Raw genomic sequence first — 25,937 nt, forward strand, 5'->3', positions numbered from 1 at the left:
GTGGAGGACCAAACCTTTAACACACCAGCCTTTAGGGGATATTTCAGATCTTAACTGCAGCAGCCACACAGAAAATCCACTTTAAAAAGTAAATTACTTTGGGCTACATAGCTGTGTCTTGACTTAGACTGCAGATCCTCATCCTTGTATAATCTGAGGGGAACCCCGTTAGAAGTTCAGGCCCAGGGTGCTGAGAGCAAGCATTTATGAAGACCTCCTGTGTGCCCGGCACTGTGCTTATGCGCTTTTCACAACAATCCTGTCACGTGAGTACACTTACTGGCTTCCTTTTACAGATGAGGCATAGAGAAGCCACATATGTAGCCCAAGTGGCTACACCAGGAATTAAGCCCAAGCGGAGTGGCTCTTGAACTTGCCTCAATCAACTCCCTGCTCTGCACCGGTCCTGCTGGGAACAGCTGCACTAACCCTGGGCTACCAGAATCATCATGCTCCCTGCCCAGACCAGCAGCTTGACTCCCTGGCCTCTTCCGCTTCTGCTGGCTGGTTTTGTGCAGTTGGTTAGGTTTGCTGTGGGCCTGGCTGACTGTGCCAGATCCTTACAGCACTCACTGACCTGCGTCACAAACTTGGCCCCACATGCAGCGAGACTGCACTGCTATGGTGAGTCACTTCCAAATATGCACAGCTCTTCTCCCCATCCAGATTGAAAGGCACTAAGGGACAGGGCCCAAACTTGGTTTTCCTCCAGTGTCCCCAGAGCGCCTGGCATGGTACTTAGAAGTCGTTTGGCGTCACTTAGCCTGACGGCGGTGGGAGGGAGCAGAATACTCCCTTCTGAAGTGGCAGCCTCCTAATGGTAGATAAAAACCTGCCTTATCATGACTGGTATGAAAGAGCCCGTCTCTCGTTTTAGAACAAATGTGATTTGTTTTGGCAACTGTACAGCTGATGGAAAACATCCACAGACTCCAGAATCTGGTTCCTGGGACAGCTTCAGGGCTCAGCCACCTTGTGTGTTTCACGTGGGCCCCTTTCTGCTGTAGAATTCCTGTGCTATTCCTATTGATCTGTGCAAAGGAAAGAGCCAGACCGAGCTGTGTGGTTGAACTTGGTTTGCATCGGAGGTCCTGGGGGTCATACCTTCCAGGTTGTTCCTTTGGCATCACTGTGGATTGCTTTGTGCACAGGCATGTTTGACAAGGTGGCCCAGGCTGCCCACTGGCCCGTGCAGTGGTAGCTGGCTAAGTCTTAAAGGGAAAGGTTGACCGTGTGCTTCAGAGGGTGCTTCCCCCACTTTTTGTCAAGAAATGTGCCTCCTTTGCAGCCTCTCCGGCCCCTGGCTCACTCCAGGTGAAGGGCTGAACTACGCCTAGCTGGGAGCTCCCTGCCCTGCTGGAGCCAAGTGCCACTGTGGGTACCAACCATTAGCAAGGGTTTTATTGGTTTTTCTTGGGTCAGATCTTTTCCGCTGTTTATGCTATGGATGAGGAATGCATGCCTAGCATTGTCATTGAGGATGCTGCCTCTGGCTGTGCTAGGTGCCTTGGTGGCAGGAGAAAGAACTGCAGGTGGGTGACAAGCTAAAAAGCTGTCCTAAACTGATGGCCTGGTCCCCACGGTGTCTGTTCCAGGCAGACTGTTAAGGCCTGGGCAGGTCAGCTCTGTTCTTCCCTCCTACTACCCGTGAAAGTATGGGCAAATGTCCTCCACTGTGGCTGGTCATTTTACAAATGAGGGAGCTCAGTAGGCACAATGGCACTGATGTCTCAGCACAGGCCTGCTAGGGGACATGTTGGTTAAGATTGACACAGTGGCAGAGCCACAGGTGTCCACTGTCTGCTTGGGTCCACTCAGTGCTCGAGGACAACTCAGCTTCCAAGGAGGGAGGGGCCGTGCTCAGCACACACAGCGCGGAGTTGTGAGTCCAGAAAGAAAGCGAGATAGGGGCCCAAGCAGACACGTCCTCGCTGGTTTCTGCAGCCCAAGGCTGGATCCTCCTCCCTGAGAGTGGCTACCACTAGAATAAAAGTACAAGCAGTCCTGTTTGTACCAGTTTGCTGGGGCTGCCGAGGCAAAGTGCCACAGACTGGGTGACGTAAACAACAGATGTTTATTTTCTTTCATTGTTTTGGAGGCTGGAGTTCACGATCAGGGTTGGTTTCTTCAGAGGCCTCTGCCACGGCATGTAGATGTCATCGTCTCTCTGTGTCTTCCCAGGGTCCTCCCTCTGAGTGTGCCTGCGTTCTAATCTCTTCCTCATATAAGGACACTGGTTGTATTGGATTAGATCCACCCCCGATGACCTCATCTTAACTTACATTCTGTGATCCTTGAGGTTAAGTAAGACCTTAACGTACGAATTTTGAAGGAACACAAATCAGTATATAACCCTGGTTGTATTAGTCAGCTTTCCATTACTGTAACAAATACCTGAGATAACTAACTTATACAAGGAAGGGTTGATTTGGGCCCACAGTTTTGGAAGTTTCAGTCAGTAACAGGTTGGCTCTGTTGGCTTTGGTCCTGTGATGAGGCAGTACATGTCAGGGAGCGTGTGGTTGAGTAAAGTCGTCCACCTCATGTCTGGACTGAACGAGAGAGGAAGAGGAAGGACTGGGCCCTAGTAGCCCCTTCCAAGGCACACCCCCAGCAACCAGAAGGCCTCCCATTGGTCCACACCTCTTAAGGCTTCCACCACCTCCCAATAGAGGTAACTCAAGGACCAGCCCTTTCACACATGGGCCTTTGGTGGACATTTGACATCCAGGCTGTAGCAGCGGTAATATGGCCATCGTGGCTAATGAGCTCAGACTAAGTGCTGGGACTGCTCTCAGCAGTTTGAGTGGCAGAGCTGGACTTTGCAGTAGGCCCTCTGACTCCAAGGCCTAGGGCCTTCTCCACTGCGCCCCGAGGTCAAGGCTTGCTTTGCCCAGCTCCCCTCCAGAAGAACTGTCAGTGTGGGGTGCAGAAAGTTGTCTGTGGCCCCAACTCACTGACAAGAAGGAACTGTGGAGCTGCTGGTTCACACCAGTGCCTTGTTCCATGTCTGGGACAACAGGCTTTGTTTGGTGGCTACCTGCTGTGGAAGGAGTCCTCCTGGTGATGCTGTGACCAACCTAAAGGAAACAGGGATAGGTCCAAAGGGATAGGTCCAAGTGCTGCTGTCTGTGGTCCTCATGCCATGGTAAAGGAGGGCGGATGGCCACAGGCTGGACCCAGACAGGGCATCACCTCCTTCCACGCCTCCTCCTCCCTTCAGTCACTTTCAGTTGTCCTGTGAAGCAGTGACGCATACTCCCACGATGACACACATGCTGAGCGGTTTGCAGGACCCAGGGCTCCTCTGGTGGGAGCTTCTGTTTCTGTAAGAGTTCCTTGTAATTTCGAAAGCTCTCTCACCATTTCCTTGAAGTTCAGCTCTGCTCTGCTGTCATTGCCAAGGCGGAGGGTGACAGCGAGGTCAGGGAGGCTTTGGTTCTCAGCGTCAGTGTCTGAGTCAGGTCTCCCCTACGCTCATACTTCCTCTACTGTTTTTCTTCCATCTGAACTGGCCAGGTCTACATTGCTGTACCCGGGAGATCCAGAACACTGATCTGAACTTTAGAATTTTTCTGTTTTTCTCTTGCCAGCCTGTTGGGTGGTTAATGCCCTTTCTTTCCAGCTATCTTTATTGTAAGAGTTGATGAAGCCCGAGCAATGCACCTTCCAGAAAAGGGCAGATAACCTCGGGCACAAACCCAGCAGTGAGCCAGGGCCCAGGGCTCCCAGAGCTGGATTCCGGGGCAGCTTGCTACCCTTATCTTAAGTCAAAACATCTTTCCAGAACGCCAGGGAAAGCGTGTTTGAGTCACTTGGGGCCAGGGGCTTTATTTCCACTGGTGCCTGCCTTTCTGATGTCATTTACCTTGGTTGCTCTTGGGCAGTCACCCTGCCTTTAGAATCCTGCCAGTTTTAAAATGCTAAAGATCTGTATCATTTCAGAAATTCAGCAGATTCCATTTCAGTCTGTTTCTTTCTTATCTAAGTTCAAATAACAGACTGCTCTTTATTAAAGGAAGAAGAAAAAAAAAAACGTGGCAACTCCCTTTAAAGTTATTTCCACCGGTAAATCTCCCCACCTTCCTAGCTGTGTATGTACACAAAGGAGTAACTGAAGTGATGGCCACTTAACCTAATCATAGGTATGTGATGGATGGTGGGATCTGGGGACAGATTTCATTTACTTCTTTAGCTTTGCCTGTGTTGCTTAATTAGGAAAGAAAAATGAACCTGTGTCAATTCTCTAAGAACGATCAAGTCGTTCCAAGATAAATGAGTATAAAAGGAAACTAATAGAACAGCCTAACTCTTGTTAATAAGCAGTGTTAACCAGGATAGCCCTGAGCACCACCAGCCATAACGTTGCTGAGGGCAGATGGGCTGTGGGCGGAGGGCCCCAGGGCCGTGTCAGGCATCAGATGGCCTCTCCTGTTTATTAAATCTTTTGTTGCTTGGGCTGGATTTTGTTTTGACCCACTGGCCTACTTTCCTTGAGGCTTGAGTGGCTCACCTGAGCTCCTCTGCTTGCTGCTGTGTCCTATCTTCTCCCTGCCCGGTCTGGGGAAGTCCTCCAGGTGAATGCAACACTAGAATAGCAGCCACGAGTAGAAAAACTACTTTCCCCTCACATTAATGCTGGTTTTCAAGCAAAATGTGTCCCTCGTCAGAATTCCACTTAAACCACAGGGAGGACAAAGAGGAAGCTTTTGCTTCACTGCCCAAGATAAGGCACTTGCTATACTGTGTGGCAGTTGTTTTTTAACGGTACTGAGGACTGAATCCCGGGGCCTTCGCACTGAGCTGCATCCCCAGCTCTTTTTATTTTTAAAATTTTGTGACAGGGTCTTGCTAAGACTTAAAGTTACCCAGGCTCAAAACTTGCAATCCTCATGTTCAGCCTCCCGGAGTGCTGGGATTATAGGCTTGTGGCACTGCCACCGGGCAGGCTTATGTGTGGCAAATTTAATTAGGCAAAGCAAGACAATCAGAACCGGGTCTTACTCTAGGATAGGAAGGAAATTAACCTCTACCTGCCACAGCCTGGCCCAATACTGCACTCATTTGTGTTCTAATCAGGCAGGCAGCTGTTCCCTGAGCCGAGGAGGGAATGTGCCAGTTCATAACCAGCTTCTATGTGGGGGACAAATGCTGCCCGACAGGGCTCTCCACTGCTCTTCTGCATTGTTCAGTAGGGGAGGCGACATTTCTCACATACTACCTTTGCCAGATGATAGTTTTTCTGGGAACCAAGCCAAATGCTCCCATCCTTCGGAAGCTGACCGAACAGGAGAGGTTCTGTGAACTTCTGCTCTGTGGTTGGGCAATCTCCAAAAGTCAGCTGGGGGAGCCTGGGCGAGGAGAGAAGTGGTTGAGTTGGAGTCACCCTGCGTATTTCATCACACTCTGCGTTAAACAAAGGGTTCGTGTTTGCAGTTCTCTGCTGGTGAAACCCAGTGACTCAGGAAAAGCCTCTTGTCTCAGCCTCCCCTGAATGAGTCCAGACTGAGACTGTTTGTAATAGCCAACCCTCAGTTCTACTTGAGCTTAATATCCCCAGAACCTCAGAGTTGAGCAGAAGGTGGCGTTTACACAAAAATCTCTGCTTTGAAGGAGGTTTTGAGTCTAAGATTTGTCCTTTGAATTGGCTATTTTGGTATAATTCTTTTGGCTACCATAACAGAGTGTCTCAAATACACACCAAAGAGATGCAGAGGAAGGGCTTTGTTTTTAATGTGGACCTTTATTCCAAGAACCTGAGGCGGTCTGGCCAACGATTGCTGCTCCAGCTGTGAAGTAAACAATATATGGAGGTGGGTGGAGGCAAACATGTTGAGGAGAAAGATGCTGTCTCTGCCAGCCATGAGCTGGTGAGGATATGAGGTTCTTCGTCAGTGACAGAGGCAAGAAGAGCAAGAGCCCCACTCTCCAGGATGAAAGCCCGCTGGTGGGGCCATCTATCTTCTTCTCTTCAACAGATATATCCCAAACCAACAGCTACTGTAACCCAGATCCCCCAAATCAGCTTGTTGCTCACATAGCAGTTTCTCTCTAAGCAGTCTGGCAGGCCCTCGGTGTCTGGGATCCAAGGTCTTCTGTCTTGTCCTACCACTCAAGTGTGTTGTCCTTGCCTACATGATTCAGCATGGCTTCACCCCTGTGTGTATTCACAGGAAGGGTGGGAGGAATGAAGTTGCAGCATGGGAGGTTTACCTGTCACTTTCACTCTTACCCTATTGGCCAGAACTTAGTCATATGACCACCCTTAATTGCAAGGGAGACTGGGAAATGTAGTTTCTATTCTTGACAACCATAGGTACAGCTAAAAATGAAAGGTTCGGTGACTAGAGAAGAAGAAAAATTGGCAGGAGTAGAGGTACAGCCAAGGGTCTCTACAGTCATCCCACCATGTGTAATAAGTAACACGGGTAGACACAGGCAGCCAACTAGAATAGGACTGCCAAAGAAGGCCTCCCTGTGACCTGCTATGAGACATTTTGAAGGACCACTCTACTAGGTGTGGAGGGTTGAGAGTCCACTTTCTTGAATCTCAACTCTAGCTGGACCTGTATCTCTCCTCCTTTCTGAAGAAAGTTGGATTAGGAAGTTGAGAGTCAATGAGCTACTCTAGGTCTTTGTACTTAACATCAGCTAAGGATGTACAAAATATTCCTGGAAGAGTGAATTAAAAAAAAATCCCAACACCCCCCCCCCCCCGCATCCATTTAGGGTAAAAGAGTGCTGCTGCAATCCTAGCAGGAGTAACATATCTTTCTGGAACCTTATTGCCTTGTACATGTAGACCCTGGGCATGCCTGATACAAGGTGTCCTCCAAAGTTTCAGAGCAGGGGCTGGGAGGAGAGGTGATACAGAGAGTGCTTATGTAATGTGGTAAACAAACAGTAAACGGGTGCTTCATTTTCCATTAGCCAGAGAAGCATTTTATTTCCACTAGAAATGGGAGCAGACGCAAAAGCAATTAGTGTTAGTGGGTTTACTGTGGTGTCCCTGGAGCCAGCAAAATCCTGGGCCCAGATATCCGTACTTTACTGGCTTCTTGTTCAGAGAACATTCATGAGTTCTTTCCACCCCTCTCCATCCCCACCTGCTGCCAAAAAGACCCCAAATACCACAACTGGGAAAACAGAATATTCCTTGAATAGCAGAGGCAATGGACCTGTTCTTTAGAGATAGAGACTTCTGCTCTAAAGTTGGAGAGGGAAGGCTGGGAGAGACAAGAAAAGTCCTCACAAGTATCCCCAGGTTCTTTCTTCTGGCCTCAGGACCCTTCATGCCACTGATGAGCTGGGGCCAGGCTTGAAGCAGAGGTATAGATTAGGAAAGGTGGTCTCTCCACCCTACCTTATACCCTTTGTCATCAACTATGCCCTACCCCATAACAAATAATCAGAATATGAAAGATAGAAGAAGAAACTGCAGCAAAATAGAAGCGCTGAATATCCTACCCTCACCCCACCTACCGGAATAATGTCATCTAAGTTGCCCTCCATCCTCAGCTTTACCATAACTCACTGCCATGTACACCAAAGCCCAACAATCCACCACTTAAATATTGTTATGCTTTAGAGCCAAGATACGCCCCCAGAGTCTCATGTGTTTGGAGGTGGGGCCTTTGGAAGGTGACTGATTGTAATCCTACCAGTGGGTTAACCCATCAGTGAGATCATCATTTGATGACATTATTGGGAGGCACCATATTGTACCATTATTAGGAGGTACAGCCTAGTAGCAAGGAGTGGTCATGGCAGATGACCTTTGGGACGTATCTTGTCCCTGGTCCCTCCTTCTTAGCCTTCTTCCTCTCTCTTCTTCCTGGCTTCCATGAGGTGAGCAGCTCTCCTCTGCCACATTCTCCTTCCATGCTGTCTTTGCCTTGGAGCCAGCCATCTACGTCTACCGTAGATGTTCTTTTGCCCATATATCCTTAAGGTCTTCAGCTGGATTTAGCACTTCTGGTCTCCATCTGTGTTATGAAATTTGGGAGGCACTGGCCACGTGTGGTTTCAGAGCAGTTGTGTCAGTCCATGACGAGATGCGCTGTATGTGTGATTTTTGAGACTTGGCTTGAAAACCAAACATAAATATCTCAAATGTCCATACTAGTTACATGTTAATAAAATATGGGATATATTGGGTGAAAGACAATGTTGTATTAAAGTTAATTCTACCTGCTTCTTTTTTTAACAAAGCTCAGGAAAAGTGGGCCTCCTATGTAGTCATAGCAAGTTTCCAGTCTACATATTTTGGAGACCTTGTCATTATCCCAAGGACTTAAAAAATTTTTATCATATGTTTGTCACATTTGATCCTTACACAAACCTTGTGAAAGGCCAGAAGCTTGAGCAAGTCCCCCAGTCTTCCTGGCTGGTTGCTGTTTCCCTCTGCCCCGAGAAGGGGCTGCATCAGATGACTGTTGAATGAGTCTGCGACCTTCTGACTTCTTAGTTACGAGAAAGGGCTGAGCCTGGCTCAGACTCTTTCCCTGGGGACCCCTTTTGCAGGTTCCTTACCTTAGAACATCTTACAAAGTCTTTTCCAGCTGTTTCCGATGTTCACTAAACAAGAAGTCAATGTTTTCAACATCACAGGAACTTATGATGGGTTTCATTTAAAATTAAACTCATAAACTGTCACTGCCTAGCATTTTTAAACTTTAAAATATATGGAAGCATTTAAGTATTTTATTTATGTTTTATCTATACCTTTCCACCTTTTGTCCTTGCCAAAAAATTCCGATATTCAGTTATACAGCCATGACCACGATTTTAGACCATTTTGTCATCTAAAAAAGGAACCATACATCTATTAGCAATTACTCTCCCAACTGCCCTCTCCTGCGACCTTACATGACCCCTAATTTTTCTGTTTCTATAGACTTGTCTATTTTGGGAATTCCATATAAATAAAAATCATACAACATGTAGTTTTTTCCAAATGTTGTAATATTTCCAAAATTCACCCATGTTTTAGCATACACCAGAGCTTTATTCTTTTTTAAGCCTGAATATGTTGCATTATGTGGATAGACTACATTGTGTTTATCTAATCATCAGCTAATGGACTTTGTTTCTGCCATTTTGGCTATTATGGTAAATAGTGCTATGAGCATTTAAGTGCAAGTATTCATTAGAATACTGTCACTGTTTTTAATTATTTTCCATATAGTATACCTAGGAGTAGAATTGCTGGGTCATATGGTCACTCTGTGATTAACTTTTTAAGAAACTACCAGAATGTTTTCCAAAGTGGCTGCATCATTGTGCATTCCTACCAGCAGCATTTGAGCATTCCGGTTACTCCACCTTCACACCACTGCTTGTTCTTTTTTTTTTTTTATTAAAGTCATGTTAGTTGATGTGAATATACGATTTCATCATAGTTTTGATTTGCATTTGCGTAATGACTAATGCTGTTGATCATCTTTTTACACACTTATTGGCTATTTATATGCTGTCTTTGGCAAAATGCCTTTTCAGAGCCTTGCCCATGTTTTCTTTGGTTTGTCTTTTTATTGTGGGATTGTAAAAGTTATATATTACAGATACAGCTTCCTTCTCAGATATGTAATTTGCAAATATTTTGTCCTATTCTGTGGGCTATTTTTAGTCTCTTGATGATGTCCTTTAAAGTACAACTGCTTTATTTTGAGGAAATCCAGTTTCTCTTTGCCCCTTCTCTGCCTCTTCTCTTCCCCCATCCCACCCCTACATCTCCTCTCCCTCCTTCCCCCTTGTCTTGGAGTGTCATGTCTAAAATGGCTTTGCCTAGTCCACGGTCCCAGTGTTTCACTCCTGTGTTTTCTTCATACTAGTTTTATATTTTAGCTTTTATACTTAGCCCTGTTTCCTTCTTCTTTTTTTCTTTTTTCCCGGTACTGGGAATTGAACTCACAACCTCATGCTTGCCACGCAGGCGCTGTGCCGCTGAGCTAAATCCCCAGTCACAGCCCTGTTTCTTTCATTTGTACATGTGATGTGAAGATGGAGTCCAGCTTTGTTCCTTTGCATTTCCATATTCAGTCCTCCCAGTGCCGCTTTGCTAAGTCTTTTTTTTTTTTTTTCCGGTACCGGGAATTGAACTCATGACCTTGCGCTTGCCAGGCAGGCGCTGTGCTGCTGAGCTAAATCCCCAGCCCCTCCAGTGCCACTTTGGAAAAGATAATTCCACAAAAAGATCATTTCCATTGACTTATCTTGGCACCCTTGCTGAAAATCAGTTGTGGATTCTTAGTTCTATTCCATTGATCTGTTTGTTCATCCTTATGTCAGTATCACACCATTTTTATTATTGTAGCTTTATAGTGAGTTTTGAAGTCATGAAGTGTAAGTCTTTTTACATCATTCTCTTTCAAGATTGCTTTCGCTCTTCTGGGTCATGAGAATTTCATATGAGTTTCAGAACCAACCTGTTAATCTCTGCATAAGCTAGCTAGGCTCTTGATAGGAATTAGATTGAACCTATAGATGGATTTAGGGGTTATTGCCATCTTAACAATATCTGGTGCCTTCTGATTCATGAACACAAGAGGCCATTCCAATTATTTGGATCTTTAGTCTATAGAGCACACATTTTGCACTTCTTAAATTTATTAAGTATTTTATTCTCTTGGATGCTGTTGTAATTTAATTTTCAGATCATTCATTTCTCTGCAGTATTTAAAAGTAAGCAGTGTCACCTCACCCATAAGTACTTCTATGGCATTTTGCCTGTAAACAGTAAAGCAGCATCTCTCAAGGAGAAGTACTGCGCCTTCCCTCCTTCCCCCGTCCCTTCCTCTCCCTCTCTCCCTGGTTTTTTTTTTTTTTTTTTTTTTGTCTTTCTTTTCTTTAGCTACCATGCTACTGCTGGACCCATAACAATTAACAAGCATCCCTTACTTTCATCTACTACACAGTGTACATTCAGATTTCTTCGATTATCTCTTAAATGTCTTCTCCTGGCTGGCCTCCCTAAGTGACGTTCTGAACAAGCCCCCACACTCTATATTTGTCAGCTACATCTTTCAGTTCTTTTCCATTTTCTAACAGTCTTTTTCTTGTTTTTTCATGCTTTGAGGGTTTAACTTTATATTATTCAGGCGCAGCAAGTGAATCTATAATAACCTCTTGTAGGCCAAGTGTCCGCCTTCAGACGATCCTCCTTAAATGGATCTCAGATCCTTCTCACTTGGTTTCATAGAAGGAAATGTGAAGCCTAGAATAAATTTTCTCCTGCAGCAAAGCTACTGGTCTGTGCAAGTGCGGTGTTGTTGTTGGCTTCCAGGCACCTGGTGGGGAGAAACAATCCTTGTTGAAGACGCTGGACAGGACATCATTGTTTCCTTCCCCACCCCCAGTACTTGAGCATCAATGACTAATTGTTAGATAGACTGAGCTCTCGGTCATCTCACGTTCTTTAATAGGGTGGAATTAGACTGTACTCCCTGCGCCACCCCTGCTCCATAGAGTTGTGGCTCATTCAGGACCTCTTGTACTCATGCGTCCTGTCCCTGACCTCTACTTCCTGATATGGTCTTGTCTTTGGTCCCCCCAGGCTCTTCTCTTCATTAAAAGTGTTTATCTGGACGCAAGAAACAGTTCTGCAATTAGGATCAAAGCAGAGCTTAAATGTGGACAAATCTTAAGAGTTTACACATCGCCTATGTCTCTCAGTTTTATGTTTTTTTTAAATTGGCAGCACTTTATTCTGACAGAGTGTATGCTTTTTTGATCACTATCTGCTGGTGGATTACTCTTAAATCATGCTGTTCTGGGCAGACAAGGGGCATCCAAAACATCCCCTCATCTAGTATGGCCAGATGCTGACTCATCAGCACGAAAGCCCCAGGAACCTTGTGTCTGGGTGTTTCCTGCTGTGCCTGCTGCCGTTATTCACGGTGCTGGACTCTGGCAAGGTGGGGAGGCTTCCTAGTGTAGGGAGATACTCGGGTATCTCAGGACAGTGGTTGTGTACTCATGGATAGATACATATTTAAATTGGTTTTCCCCATTTTCAGTGCGACTGACATTAGTCCCAGCCTCTGCCCGGTGGGTGTGCGTGTTTTCATATGTGACCTTACACTGTGTCCATTCCAGGCCATTCACTATCCCTGGTATATCAGGAAGCCAGAGACCTCTCCTTTCAAAACAAATCACTATTCTCTGGTTTCACAGATTAAAACTCAGCTTCTTGATCAGTGTGTGAGTAACCATGTGGATGGTCTTAGGAAAAGAGGAGCATATCTTGGCCTCATTTAAATGGAGTATCTGTCTGTCTGTCTGTTTCTCCCTGTTTCTCCCTCCCTCTGTCTGTGCCTTTCTCCCTTAGGCACATGTATACAGACATACACATGCACGTATTTAAGCCTTCAATGCATCTTAATAATTTCTGCATTTGGTGTGAGGAAGGAGTCCAGTTTCATTCTTTTGCATGTTATCATCCAGTTGTCCCAGCAGCACTTGTTGAAAAGACTATTCTTTTTCCACTGAATTGTCCTAGCACCCTTGTTGAAAATCAGTTGACCATAAGAGCAAGGATTTTAGTCTGACCTCTTAATTCTGTTCCATGGATCTTGAATGAATCTTGTTCATCTTTATTCCACCATGGCTCCATCTTTGTTGCTGTAGCATTAGAGTACGTTTTGAAATCGTGAAGTATAAGCTTCCTACTTTATCTGTCTTACTTTGTTCAGGTAATTTGTATATAATAAAATGCACCTATTTTTAAGTGTATGGTTTGATGAGTTTAAATAAAACGTATAGACCTATGTAACACCACTCCAGGATCATGATCTAGAATATTGCTGTCATTCCAGAAAGTCCACTGAGTGACCTTGCAGTCCATTTTCCATCCTCCTAGCTTCAACCCCAGCCCAGGCAAGTGACCATGGATATTTCTTCTGTCACCATAACTTACTTTTGCATATTTTATGATTTTATATCAGTAAAGTCATACAATGCATATCCTTTTATCTCTGTCTTCTTTTCATTTCATGTGATATTTCTGACCTCTCCACTTATCTTTGCTTGTCTCAGTAGCTCATTTATTTTTATTACTGAATAGTATTCTGGTTTTGTATGTATCACAATTTACTTATCCATTTTGATGTTAGACATTGAATTGTTTCTAGTTTGGGGCTATAAAAAAGTAGAACTGCTGTGAACTTTCATGTTTGGTTCTTTTGTGTAAACGTGGGTTTTCATTTCATTTGGTGAATTTCTAGGAGTGGAATTGCTGGGCTTCAGGGTAGAAATGTGCTTTTGTTAAAAATTTTTGCCTGTTTTTCAATGTACTTGTGCAGCCCATCTCTTAAATACCCACTGGTACCATGACTAGCTCATGTTTTGTGCTAGGACAAATAAAGAAAATGTGCAGATCCAGCTGGTCCCTGTGGCATCTTCCTCAGTGAAGTACTTTCAGAAAGAGCCCTGAGTCCCTGAATGTCCCTCCCGGTTCCTGGTCTCGGGTCTGCTCTTGGTGGTAGCCACTGGCTAGCCTGAGCTCTGAGCCCTGAGCCCTGAGCCCTGAGCTCTGAACCCTGAGCTCTGAGGCCTGAGTCCTGAGCAGCAGGAGAGAGAAGCTGCAATTTCTCAAGTTCCTCATAAGCCCTAGCAAGGCAGGGAGAGGGTGATTGCTCAAGAGAGCCACGTTCTGCCTGAAGGCCCTGGGACCCTAGATGAATTCCTCTATGAGTCCAGGGAAGCCCATTAATCAAAACTAGACACCTCCCCTGTTCCCTGCATGCTCATTGTTTATGCACACACACAGACATTCTGGGTCAAATACACAAAATGAATGTTTGAAGAAAATGAGACACTTTATTCCTGAAAAAGTTTTTTTTTTTTTTTCCGGTACCAGGAATCGAACTCATGACCTTGCACTTGCCAGGTAGGTGCTGTGCCGCTGAGCTAAATCCCCAGTCCCTGAAAAAGGTTTTATTGAGGTAAATTTTGTGTGCAGTGAATGTGTAGCTAGTAAGTGTACAATTTAATGTGTTTCGATAAATATATATACCCAATAGCCACACCCAACTCGTAATCCTACACTTTGAGAGGCTGAGGCAGGAGGATCATAACTTCAAACCCAGTGTAGACAATTCAGCAACTTAGTGAGACTCTATATCAAAAATTTAAAAAAAAATGTAAAGAATTAGGGATGTAGTTCAGTAAGAAGGTCTTGTATTTAATCATAGATATAAGATCTGGAATATTTCAAAAGGAGCAACTTAAAAAGTTTTCTCTTGAACGTGTGTGGAGCAAGCATTTCCCTGAACCCTGTCCCTCGCAGCCCCGGCTTTGATAAGGAAGTGGGTCTTGGAACAGATCCAAATCAGCTAGTGCTGGGGACCTAACAATAATGACCTAATTTAGCAGGCATATCCTAGAGACAGTGAGAGTTCAGTTCCAGAACGACTGCAGCAAAGGGATTATGACAGTAAAGCAAGTCGCATGTGGCTTTTGGTTTCCTAGTTCATATAAAAGTTATATTGTAGTCTATTAAAAGCTTGCAGTAGCATTTTGTCTAGAAAAATGTACATACTTTAACTTAAAAATATTTTCTTGCTAAAAAAAATGCTCATGACTACCTGAGCTATTGGAAGAAGGACACCAGTAGATCAGCTGAATGCAGGGGTATCGCAAACCTCTGATCTATAGAAAAGCACAGTATTGTGAAAGGCAGTACAGTGAGGCACAATAAAGTGAGCTATGGCTGGCTTATAAGATGTGTATGAACTTGAGCTCGTTTAATCCTTACAGGGGTCCTGTGAGGTAGGAGTTCTTGTTTCCATTTTAGGAGGCCAAGCGCAGTAACTGGTGTGGCCCATGACATACGACACAGTGCAGTTGCCGTCTTGCGTGATGCAGCTTGTCGCTAGCAGCGCCTTGGAGTCACGACCCAGCTGCAAAGACTCCAGCTTTGTGCTTTCTTTCCATAAAAAGCAGCTCTTGCATTTTCTCCTGAGCTGTTTAAGGATGGAGATAAAGAGATGCCTCTTTGGGGAAAAGGAATATGTAGGGACATTGCTCATACTTCAAAGTGTCTTCTTTTAAAAATTAATGCAAAGGGTGATTTTGTTTCCAAATGTGCCTGTGTTTATTTTGATGTAAGATACATTTAATTAAAAAATAGCCACCCCATTTCCTCCCCCACTCATTAAGTAAAAAGATGCTCCAGGGAGATGACACGTAGGCCCTGTGGTCCAGTATGAGGCTTCCAGGATGCGACAGGGGCTGCTCCAGAAATGACACTGGGCTGAAAGTGAAACAGGAAATGAAAAGCCACACGGTAAAAGTGCAGGTCACTTTCTCACGCCAGGTGCCATCTTCAGATGGAGAGGTCGGGGGCCCAGAGCCTCGTGTCCCTTTTTCCTTCAAAAGCTGCCTTCTGGGCATCCCCCAGCCCCACGTCTCTGCTCTGAGCTTCCTAGGTGACTGCTATGATGCCCTGGTCCCTCCCCTGAGCTCTTCTTCCAACACCTGTCCTCCCGGTGGCCCTGCAGATGTGGGTCACTGCATACCTGTGATCCCTTCCTCTTGGGGGGTGGTGACTGTCCCTCCCTGTGCCATGAAACAGCCTCAGGGATATGAGCTTCCTCCTGCTGCTGTCACAGATTTAGTGGTGCAAAACAACAGAAATAGATTCTTGGAGATCTAAACTCAGTGTGTTGACAGGGATGTATTCTCCCTGGAACTTCTAGCTTTCCTAGCTTCTAGAAGCTGCCTGCGTGTCCTGGCTCCTGCCCGTGTCTCTGCTACTCTGACCTCTCGCTTGCCTGGCACCTGTCCTATCACCCATTCTGATCTCTTGTCTCCTCCTCCTCCTAACGAGCACAGCAATCACACTGGGCCTGCCTGGATAATCCAGCATAATCTCCCTCTCTTGTGACCACTGACTTAGTCACATCTGCAAAATCTCTTCACCACCACGTAAGGTTCTAAGGATTAGGGCATTGGCATTCCACCTGCTATGCTAAAATACTGCAGGGCAAAGGGAAATTTCTCCTGTACCCTCTGTAGAGCTGCTGGGACACATTCACGTTAATTGGAGAAGAGATACACACATTGATTATATGCAGAATCAATCACAGAGTGTAATTATTCACCAGCCCAACAATTCAGAATAGCCCTCTTTTTCTATAGCACAGGGGAGAGAATGGGGAATGTAAGCAATTTTGAGGGGCAAACAGTAAATGGTTTTCAGCATAGTTCAATGGGTGTGGAGAGTGTAGAGGGGCCTGGGACAAAGTCTGTTTGGCACGCAGAACAGACAGTGGTTTGTAAATGATTCTCCGTGGTGCTAAACTAGGACATGAGTGTGTGACAATAGTACATCCAGGTATGTCGACCAGCTTCAGTCTTCTTGTGATTTCAGTTTAGTCCTCTCTAGTTAATGACACTTCAGCATGAAGATGGAGGTTGACTGTCTTCTTTTGGTGCACGGATCTGGTCTCCAGGCCAATGAGGGAACTCTACAGAAGGCTCCTCCCTGACCAGGGAGGGCGAGGGACAGGGCAAGATGGCAGGCCCTTGCTTCCAACATGGGTTCCAAGGCTCTCAATGTGGCAAAGCACCAGTTTTCTGACCCCAGCAGGACTCAGAATCTTTGTCACTGCCTCTTGGGAAAAAGCCACTGTCTTGCAGCTGATGGTGCTATGGGCCGAGGTCTGTGTTACTCAGCATGACACTCAGTTTGAGAGGTGCATTAGGAAATCCTTGGGCCGCTAGATCCAAGTTCAAATCCTGGTGCAGCTCTTAGCTCTGGGACCTGGCATAGGTTAAATGTATCACCTCTGTGCCTCTGTTTCCTGGTCTATAAAAGGGCAGCAGTAATTTAACTTCGCAGGAAAGATCAGAGATAAAATATTTAGCACTATGGCTGGCAAACAGTAAGTGTTCAAAAAACAATGGCTGTGATTATAAAAAGGAGTGTTGCTCCTTTGCATAGCTTGCAGTTGAGTGGTACCTTTGTGGGTATTTATACAGTTACTAAAAACAAACAAAAGAAATATAGAAATGTTGCTGGACAGGCTTGCACTGTGGGAATTTCAGAAAGTGCGGGTGATGGAGACATGCTAAGAGAAAACCGATCACCACCAATCCACCCATCTATGCCCCCTCTGCTCACCCCAGGCTCCGAGCACCCTAGAGGGAAGAAATCCCAGCTGGACCTGGGGCAGGGATGGCATTGCCTGGGTGGAATCTCTCCAGGCAACGGAAGGTCCTTGGCTGAGAGTTCATCTAGCAGGGGTAGACAGGGCTTGGCTTTGATGCCAAGGAAGGAACAAAGACTAGGGAGGCCTCCCAAGTGGGATGGCTCTTTGCTCTTTATCTCAAGGAGCAGGGGCTCACATTTGTGTGTGAGTTCTGCAGCTGGTCACTTTACTAAGTTATCTTCGTTCCTTGGGGTGTTACTGGAGGAAGCTGGACCCTGGGAGCTTGACTCCCTTACCTAGTAAGGAGCAAGCCTGGCTGCTGTCCATCGCCTAAGCCTACCAGCCTGTGATTCTGCAATACCCGAATTTCTGAGATACTGGAAGATCCAGATCCCCGGGAGAAGCGAGGCCATGATAGCTGAGTTTCATTGGGTGGTGACTTGCAGCCTCTTTAGCAAAGATCCAGGGCCTTTTGGACAGGGCTGTGCCAAAGGCAGGGGCTGTCAGGCTGATGGGTGTGCCCATTCCTGTCCAATCTGTCCTGCCCTTCCCTTCTGACACTTCGGCCCTGGCCTAGTCCATTTGTGTAGTGGTAACAAAACCCCGGGGGGTTGGGCAGTGGATGAAGGAAAGAGGTTTATCGGGCTTATGAGCTGGAAGGAGGGATGATTCACATCCTGGGCAGAATGGCACACAGTTTGAAACTTACGAGTATGAATTATTTTTGGAAATTTCCATTTGATATTTCCATTCTGTGGTAGAGCCTGTGGTGATCAAACATGAAAAGTGAAGTGGGCTTAAGCAAGCTTTGGTGCCAGCAGACTCGGGAGTTCAGAGAGCGGGAGGAAACTGTTCTTGGAGGACCCTGCTGCTCCGCCCCAGATGCAGAGGCCTGCAAGAGCTGCCTTGTTCTGGCTGCAGGGTCACCCTGGACTGGCCCACGGGTGTGGACTTCCTTGACAATGGCGAGCTGAGAAATTCAGGCCACATCCCCTCATTTCCTCTCTTTCCTGGAAATCCCCCTGACTTCTGTGTTCCTGTCCACTCACTTCATCCAGTCAGCCTCTCCTCCCCCAATAAGCAGTGACAGGAGTTATGTACCTGAGAGGGCCCATGTAGCAAGAGAGCTGCCTCCGTGGTCAGCAGTAATGTACCCACTGGATTGGTTCCAGGTCTAACAAACTTCAGAATCCTGAGTGGTTCCCTTTGCCATGGGTAAGTTAACCACCAATCCACTCAGTACAAGGCCCTGTCTGTCAATTGTTTTAAAGAGAGTTGTCATAGCAGCCATTGTCAACAACAGCACCTTGGCCACCGATAAACTGTACACTTACTCTGCTCCAGAACCCACGCCAAGCTCTTAAGATGGTTCTCGCATCAGATGAAATTGATACTCCTATTATCCCCATTTTATAGGCAAGGAAACTGAGGTTAACTTAGAGACATTAAGTTGTCCAAAATAAGTAGTAGAGACTGGGAGGTCTGACTCAGCCCTTGGTCTGGATCCTTTCCCTGGGCTTTTATCAATATTCTCTGCCAAAGCTTCCATGGCACCTTCAGGAGGTTCCAGACAAGGTTATTGAGATTTAAGTATATTTCTCACTCTCTCTTCAAAGAAACAAACAAAATCTAGTGTCCACCGACCTTCATGAACTAACCCTTTCTATCTTTGGAACCATAAGGAACCATTTGAATTTTCCCTCCGCTGGCTTTCTGTCTTTCTCTCCTTATTGGATTAATTCAAACAACAAAAATCTATTGAAGGTGCTAATTGTGCAAGGCCATCAGAAGACACCAAGACGTGTGGTTCCTGATGGTTCTAAAGGGCTTCACCCTTTAGAACCATGCACATGCTTCATGTGCCAGGTAGCTTCCCTACATTGTCTCACTTAATACCCACAGAAAGCTTTACATGCTGCTGTCCCTCTGTTATATAAACCCCAAATAAATGGAGGCTCAGGTTGTTTCGGCGATCTTGCTCACTGTTGTAGAGCTCACAAGTGGTTGAGGTCTTCAATATTAGACAGGACAATATTGACTAAAGACTCTAGTTGTTACAGGATAAAACTCAGAAAGTTGCAACTGGCTCAGGTGGCAGTGTGAGAGGGAGAGATATCAAACCTCCTGCTCAAGGAGGGTGTCCCAGAAGAGGCGGAGCTTAAATTAAACTTTGGAGATGGGGTGAGATGATGGGGTCCAGGTGGGCAGAGGCCACAGGTGTGAGAAGGGGTGTGTACACAGACACAGCACCTATTTGAATTTGAGGACAGAGCAGAGGAAACACGGGGTAGGGCTTTGGGAGAAGTGAACCAATATTCTCACTGTCCCGGAAATGCTGACATGTTCTCCATGCTGACGCTGGCCTTCCCATCTCCTCTTGCCCCGCCCCCCCACCTCCCAAATAGATGAAAATGGGCCATTTAATGAACAAGGCATTATAAGGAGATGTACTTGAAGGGACCCTGTAGAACAGTTAGTCCCAGTGCTACCTACCCTTCCTCAAAGTGGGGATAATTCAGACATTGGTGCAGAAGAGCAGGGTGAGAGTTCTCTTCAGACCCCACATCACAAACTTCGGGTCCCCAGCCCCCACAGAACCTTCACCATCCCTTGTCACAGATTGGCTGGTCCTCCAGGAAGTTCCCATGATCATCACTTGCCAGTTTGAAGGGCAGCAGGTGACCTTCTTCATGTGGTTTCTGGTGACACTTTTAGGTGGCTGAACCCTGACAGCTTATTAGGATCAGAGCCCATGGGAACAGTTTCCTGGGTGGACGCTCTCCTGCCTGTCCTAGCTTGAGATACCCACATAGAGGACTGGCACGTGTGTGAAACTAGATGTCAACATCATACCCAACCCACACTTCCTCTGCTCTCCCCTGGCAGCTGGTTATAGTGGTTGCTAAGCAACCAGGTTATCCTCACTGCCTGGTTGGTTGCCAGATATGGAAGAGGCCTGCAACTCCTCCTGGGCAACTCCAGCTGTGCGATACCCCACAGGAACTTGACCTCTGTAGCCTCCAACCAGCTCCAACCCTGCTTTGCGTGGGTTTGCAACCAGGATGGTTCCCGTCTTCCTGAAGGTGTGGGTGTGCCTTTCGAGACTAGAAATAATGATCTAGATCCTTGAAATAGTACATACAAACTGCAAGGAAACAGAACCTGAACCTCACAGGCAAAGAAGTCTCCTAATTCCAGAGAGTTTAAACTGATTTATGCCTTCATTTGTATTTTTAAAAAAAATCCCAAGAGGCCATTATTTTAGTTTGCGTCAGAGAACTCAGGAAGTTAGATTTATTCTGACAGTCAAGAAGGTACTAAGACACATAGCTGGGAAGCCCCGGGAGTTACACTCTCATCACTCACTCCTCACTGTCCCTGTGAGGTCTTCAAGGGCTTCTCATGGCCAAGGTCTGGCTTTTTAGATTGTCAACAAGTACTAAAAAGTTTCTACAAGAAGTCTGATGTTGAGGGGAAAGCAAAGTATTGGCCAATGCAAGATGACTCCCCCTCTTTATGAAATCATAAGTATGGTTGGGGGAGGGGATGCACAGATTGTTCTAGAATGCAGGTTCCTGAACATTCCCTGTTCAGGGACACTCTCCTGTCCCAGGACACAGGTTGCTTCTGTTTCCAGAATGTCTGTCATAGTGATCCTTTCAAAAGACTTAGCAATTCTACTTAGTAATTAGGTCCAAATAACTTAAACGTATTTGCATCCTAACAACTTAGCAGGTGCTTAAAAAAGACATGACTTGAAAGAGTAAAAATATTTTTGTTTCATTCATAAGTTAAGTCACAATGACTTCCAAGGGGTTGTGTGTGGCTGTTTGGAACTGCACTTCTCATACTTGGCATCAGATAGAGCACTGCCCCTTGCATTTCTTGCCTGTGTTGGTTTTTGCCTGGTGTGTGTTTTTTCTAATCACAGCCACTGCCGAAAACTCAGCTTCCCAGAGATAGCCTGGCCCTGAAGTTGATGTCAGTGTACACCGATGTTGAACTTTGAGTCAGTAGCTTCTCTAGTGTCTAACAGATGTCCAGTATCACAGCATTTCCTCAAAATGTTAAAATACTGCCATATAGCACTTAATGCTGGGGCTGGATTTGAGAACTGTGCTGTTAGGTGGTTTCATCATTGTGCACGCATTGCAGGGTGCATTAATTCACCACCATGATGGCCTAGGCAGGTGATCCGCTCCATGTGCAATCAAGAGACTAAACTAGATGAAGAGCTCTGTTGTCGGTAGAACGTGGCAGACTGTTTTACAATAAATGTGGGATTTTTCTTAGTAAGTGAGAGGAGTATATTTCAAAATAATGGTTAAAAGTATAGTAAATACACAAGCCAGTAACACAGCCCTTTATCATCCAGTATTGTGTACTGTACATGATGGTGTGCCCTGTTTACATGTGAGTGCAGTAGGTTTGTTTACACCAGCATCACACAAATGCGAACAGTGTGTTGTGCTAGGATGACACTAGGTGACAGACTCCTCAGCCCCTTTATGAGGTGCAATTCATCATTAACTGAATGGTGCATGACTCTACTGCACTGTGGGTCTGTATGGGGGGACCTGGACCCTGGGATCCTGAGGTGTTCAGGCTGGGACCTGTGGTTTTAAAGTGCACAAGACAATAGTGGAAAATACAGGTTCTGGTGGCAACCTGAGTGCCTCCCTCCCATTTCTTTCTTCTGGCCTCAATAAATTTTTGTGGGGTTGGATGAGTGGTTAGAGGAAAATCTATAATTATGACTTCATTCCTTCCCAGTCATATTTTTATCACCTCTCAGATTGCATTTAACATCCCAGTGTATTGTAGTTGAGATCAATCCTGATACAAGGAGCCAGGTTTTTTGGGTTTGAAGCCGGCTTGGCCGCTTAGTAGGGTGTGGATTTGGGTGTGGACAGGCGAGAGGTTAGCATCATGGTATGTACCGTGGGAACCACAGGAGCCTCTGCAGGATGCTGGGAGGATTCGGCGAGGTGAGGCGGGTGGTGCCCTTGGCCTGGCGCTTGGTGCTAGCTAGTGCCTCCGTCGGTATGTGTGGCTTGATACCGCTTTTGCTCCGGGGTGGGCATGTAGACAGCAGTGTGGTTGACAGGACAAGCCTTTCTCAGGAGGAGTCCACAATGAGGGCGGTGCAGGACACACCCTCTCTGCTAGAGAACAGCAAACCCAACCTGGGCCTCCGCCCTTGCTCTCTGTACCTGGCACACCTTTAAGGGCATCTCTTGTGTCTGGACATCTCCCCACAGGCTTGGCTTGAGTACTATGCAGGTGTCACGAGTGACTGGCCAGGAGCCCAGCCAGGCTTGCCCTGGCACAGCGCCCCTGCAGAACCCTCTCCTGGGAGCCAGCGAGGGTCCCTTCACATGAAGCTGTGCTCAGATGCACAGAGAACCACGACAGACCTCCTGGGGACGCTGCCTTGGGGCCTGCTTCTCACAGTATTATGTGGAGAAGAAAGCATTAAAATTTAATTCCTGAGTCCATTTCCTCATCTGTTTTGAACCAGGTAGCCAACAAAGACTCAGGAGCGCTTTGTATTCTGGGAGTTCCTGCTAAGTAGGTTCAGCCTTAAAAACAGTCTGCATTGCTTGCAAATTGTTGCAAAAGTAAACAGAGTTCCGGACTCACCTTAGCCAGGTTCTGGTAAGGTGGGACTGTTCTGCATCCCCAGTGAGCACTTGTTCAGCCTTTGAGTTTTGCAGCCCTGAAAGCTGCTGTCAGCTGGGTCAACTGGTCCTGAGGTGGACAATTAAGCTCAATCCCTTTAAGAGGGTACGGGAGGGAAGAAATCAGCTGAGTTTGAGGCGGCAGAAGGAGGCCTGGATCTTGGATTAGGGGGGTCAGGTGCTTTGTGAACACCCCTTCTACCCTGTTCTTCCCTTGTTTTGAGGTTCTGAGGTTCTGAGGTTCTGAGCTCTGTTGACAGGATGTAACTATTTCTCAGGAATCCTGGACCCAGGAAGGAGGGAAACACGGGTCTCTCAAAACATCAGCTGTGCTCAAAGGTGGGGTTTTGTTGATTTGGCAAGAGGTTTTAATTTGTAGCTTCCCATAGCTGAGTTGTAATGATTTCCTAGGAGCAGCTAATAAATAAGGTGCTCAGCTAAATATGCAGGCAACCTTTTCCCTGCATTTGCCCAGCCTTACCTCTCTGGCCACCAGCAGAAGTCTCTGCCAGGGGTGTGCATAGCACAGAGCGGACTCAACATTGGCTATGGGGCTCCTACCACTCCCCCAGCTCGATGCTGCCTGGCCATGGCCAGAGCCCGCAGCCCTGCATTTGTTTCTCATTCGTAAGAGCAGCTAGCGTCCAACCCCAGTTGCTTGGCAGAGCGCGCTGCAGTTTTATTTGCTGCACCTGAGCACGACCTTGTTCCTGTCCGAGGCCTTTTCCTCGCAGTGTACTTTCCTGTCTGCACTGCTCATTTCGCACTATTGGCATCTGAGGAAGCTGGCTGCAAAGATCTCAGCTCCATGACAGCTTTGAACAAATGCAGGCCTAGGACCCGCTCACATTTCTACTCTGTGCCTTTTCTGTCCTGCACTTACCTCCCTGCCCCCAGCTTGTTTTGAATTCTTGCAGCTTGAAGAGCCGAGCTGTGCCATTTTTATTGGACCCGTTCTGGGCTTCAGATATTTACGGGCACTTCTCATGCGTCAGCACGGTGCCTGTCACTCCACCCTTTCTTTGGAAGCAGGTGTTATTATTCCAGTTTTATAGACGTGGGAGCTGAGCTTCATTGCTGTTGGATGGCTTGGGTCACCGAGTTCACAAATGCAGAGTCAGAACTTCAGGCCTCCTCCCGGCCCCCATTTTCCTTCCCTGTCCAATAAATCACGCCAGATCTCAGGCTGCTTCATTAAGAAGGCTCAGTGGTTCCTTTGCGCCCAAATCAGGCTTTGCAGCCAGGGGTCCAGAAAGCTTGGAAACCTGCAGTGCTCAAACAGCATTTCAGTTACCAAGAGCAGCATTTGCCTGGGTGATCTGCGCAGAAGGCAGGTTTTGGAATGGGACAGTAGCTCATCACAGACCTGTGGAGAGTAGGCTTGAAAAACAAGAGGTGCCAGGAAAGCCTTGGTCCTGATCGCACCAGGGCCCCCCAGCACGGGTGGACTTGGGCACAAACCCGTGTGTGTGCTTCCTGCAAAGTCTGCTGGGAAAACGTGCTGCTGGCTTGGCTTCCCCAGGGGCAGAGGCTGTGCTGCCTACCCAGTCTGTCCTGGGGGGAATTTCCCAAGCACAGCCCAGGCAGTCGGAACCCAGACAACCTCCCCACTTGACGATCGCCCAGTCCCCAAACCTGCACAGATGCCTGTAAGTTGCCTGTCAATTTCCGGGCCCCTCACCCAACCACGCCCCCCATTTCGGCCTGTGACAGGCTTGGTCAACATCCCGGTGAATGATGTTGGGGAAGGTGCTGTGGGAACTTGTTTTATAATCATCACCACCTGTCGAGGGTGGAGCCCTGGGCTGTGGGAGTGTTTATTGATGTCCTTTGGCGAGGGCTTATTTGGGTTGAAGATTGTAAAGCAAACAGTGTCCTCGTAGCTGATGCCCTTTCTTCCCCTCTGGCAGAAGAATGAGAAATTCCTTGTTTCCACATCAGGATGCAGGGGCATTGGGCTGTTTCCTGCCTTAGCCAAGTTTTAGCCACTCTGAGCTACTTTTTACTCCCAGGCACCATGTGTCCCCGGGTCACTGCCCTACAGTGGTTTTCCTGTGGCACCCTCCTTTGACGGCAGGGAAGCTTGCGGTGACCCAGTTCCTTTGCTGAGATGGCAGGAGCCCGAGGGGGACTTGCTGTGTTCGCTGTGGGGACCCTATCACCACCATGGCCATTTCCCCAGCCGCTCCTGCTGCTCACCTTTCAGATGCTCTGGCTGGTTACTGCTGCGGATGCATGGAGCAAGTGGACTGCCGTTCTCAAGGGGACCATCACACTGTCCTCTGTGCTGGCCCTTCTCGCTTTCCAGCCCTCTCCCTTCAAGCACTAGACTCTGCCTTCCCTGTCGCCATCCTCAGTCACTTCTCAACTCCACTCTGCGGGCCAGGGGACCCCAAGGGCTTCGGGCTCTTCCTCTTAACGGTGGCTCTGAGGCTCAGCCATTGGACCCCGCTCATGCCCTCCTGTATGCAGCCGCTCTCTGGATGGGAAGTGGGGGTACAGGCCTTGGGGATCACGGCACTGACTGTGCATCCTGGACCTGCCACATGTCGTTGATCTGGGCAGTCAGAATCCTAAGCCTCAGCGTCCCGTTCTGCAGCGGTGGGGACAGTGGCACCGGTGTGGTGCTTTCGTGCCAATTTTAGCTCCTCCTCTTCCTTCCTGGAGCTTTTTCCTGTCCTGCCTGCACCTGTACCTGTTACTGCTGCCTCCGGTGGGGCCCGGAGTTGGGGACAAAATCTCCTTGGTAACAAGTAGACTAATTATAGGTTTTTAAAGCCCTAGAGGACCTCATGGAGGCTTTTTGATGGATTAAACACTACTGGAAGAGCTAGAAACAAAGGGAGGTTTGAAAGGAAATGCAGATGCGCGCCTGGGGCCCTTGGTGCTGGGGGAATACTGGGGCCTCCTCCTCTCTGGGATGAGGCAGGTGGTACAAACTGGGTGGGGTTACTGGTACCCCAGGTGCCCCTCCAGGGATCGGTTCCTGTGGCAAAAGGAGGCCACCTGGGTGGGCTTGATCTCGTCACAGGGACTCATTAAATGCAGCAAGTTCTTTTCAGCTGGTGGCATAAGAGGAAGTGAGAGCCAGGCCACATGTGAG

At 47.1% G+C, this 25,937-nt stretch overlaps 1 protein-coding gene across 5 annotated transcripts in view; it reads left to right on the forward strand.

The window, feature by feature from the left end:
- The window catches only part of Gfod1 (glucose-fructose oxidoreductase domain containing 1), a 102,156-nt gene that overhangs the window by 62,238 nt on the left and 13,981 nt on the right, over window positions 1–25,937 (forward strand). Inside the window, exon 1 of one of the 5 annotated variants that reach the window (XM_005398801.2) lies at window positions 162–266. The exons of 3 other annotated variants lie outside the window; for them this stretch is intronic. The gene's annotated coding sequence lies outside the window, so the exon portion shown is untranslated. Of the gene's footprint in view, window positions 1–161; window positions 267–20,134; window positions 20,237–25,937 lie in introns of those variants that run through there. One more of the 5 variants, XM_005398804.2, reaches the window with a different exon arrangement.

The sequence above is a fragment of the Chinchilla lanigera genome, unplaced genomic scaffold (assembly GCF_000276665.1).
Source record: "Chinchilla lanigera isolate Chin_1 unplaced genomic scaffold, ChiLan1.0 scaffold00064, whole genome shotgun sequence".
Lineage (NCBI taxonomy): Eukaryota > Metazoa > Chordata > Mammalia > Rodentia > Chinchillidae > Chinchilla > Chinchilla lanigera.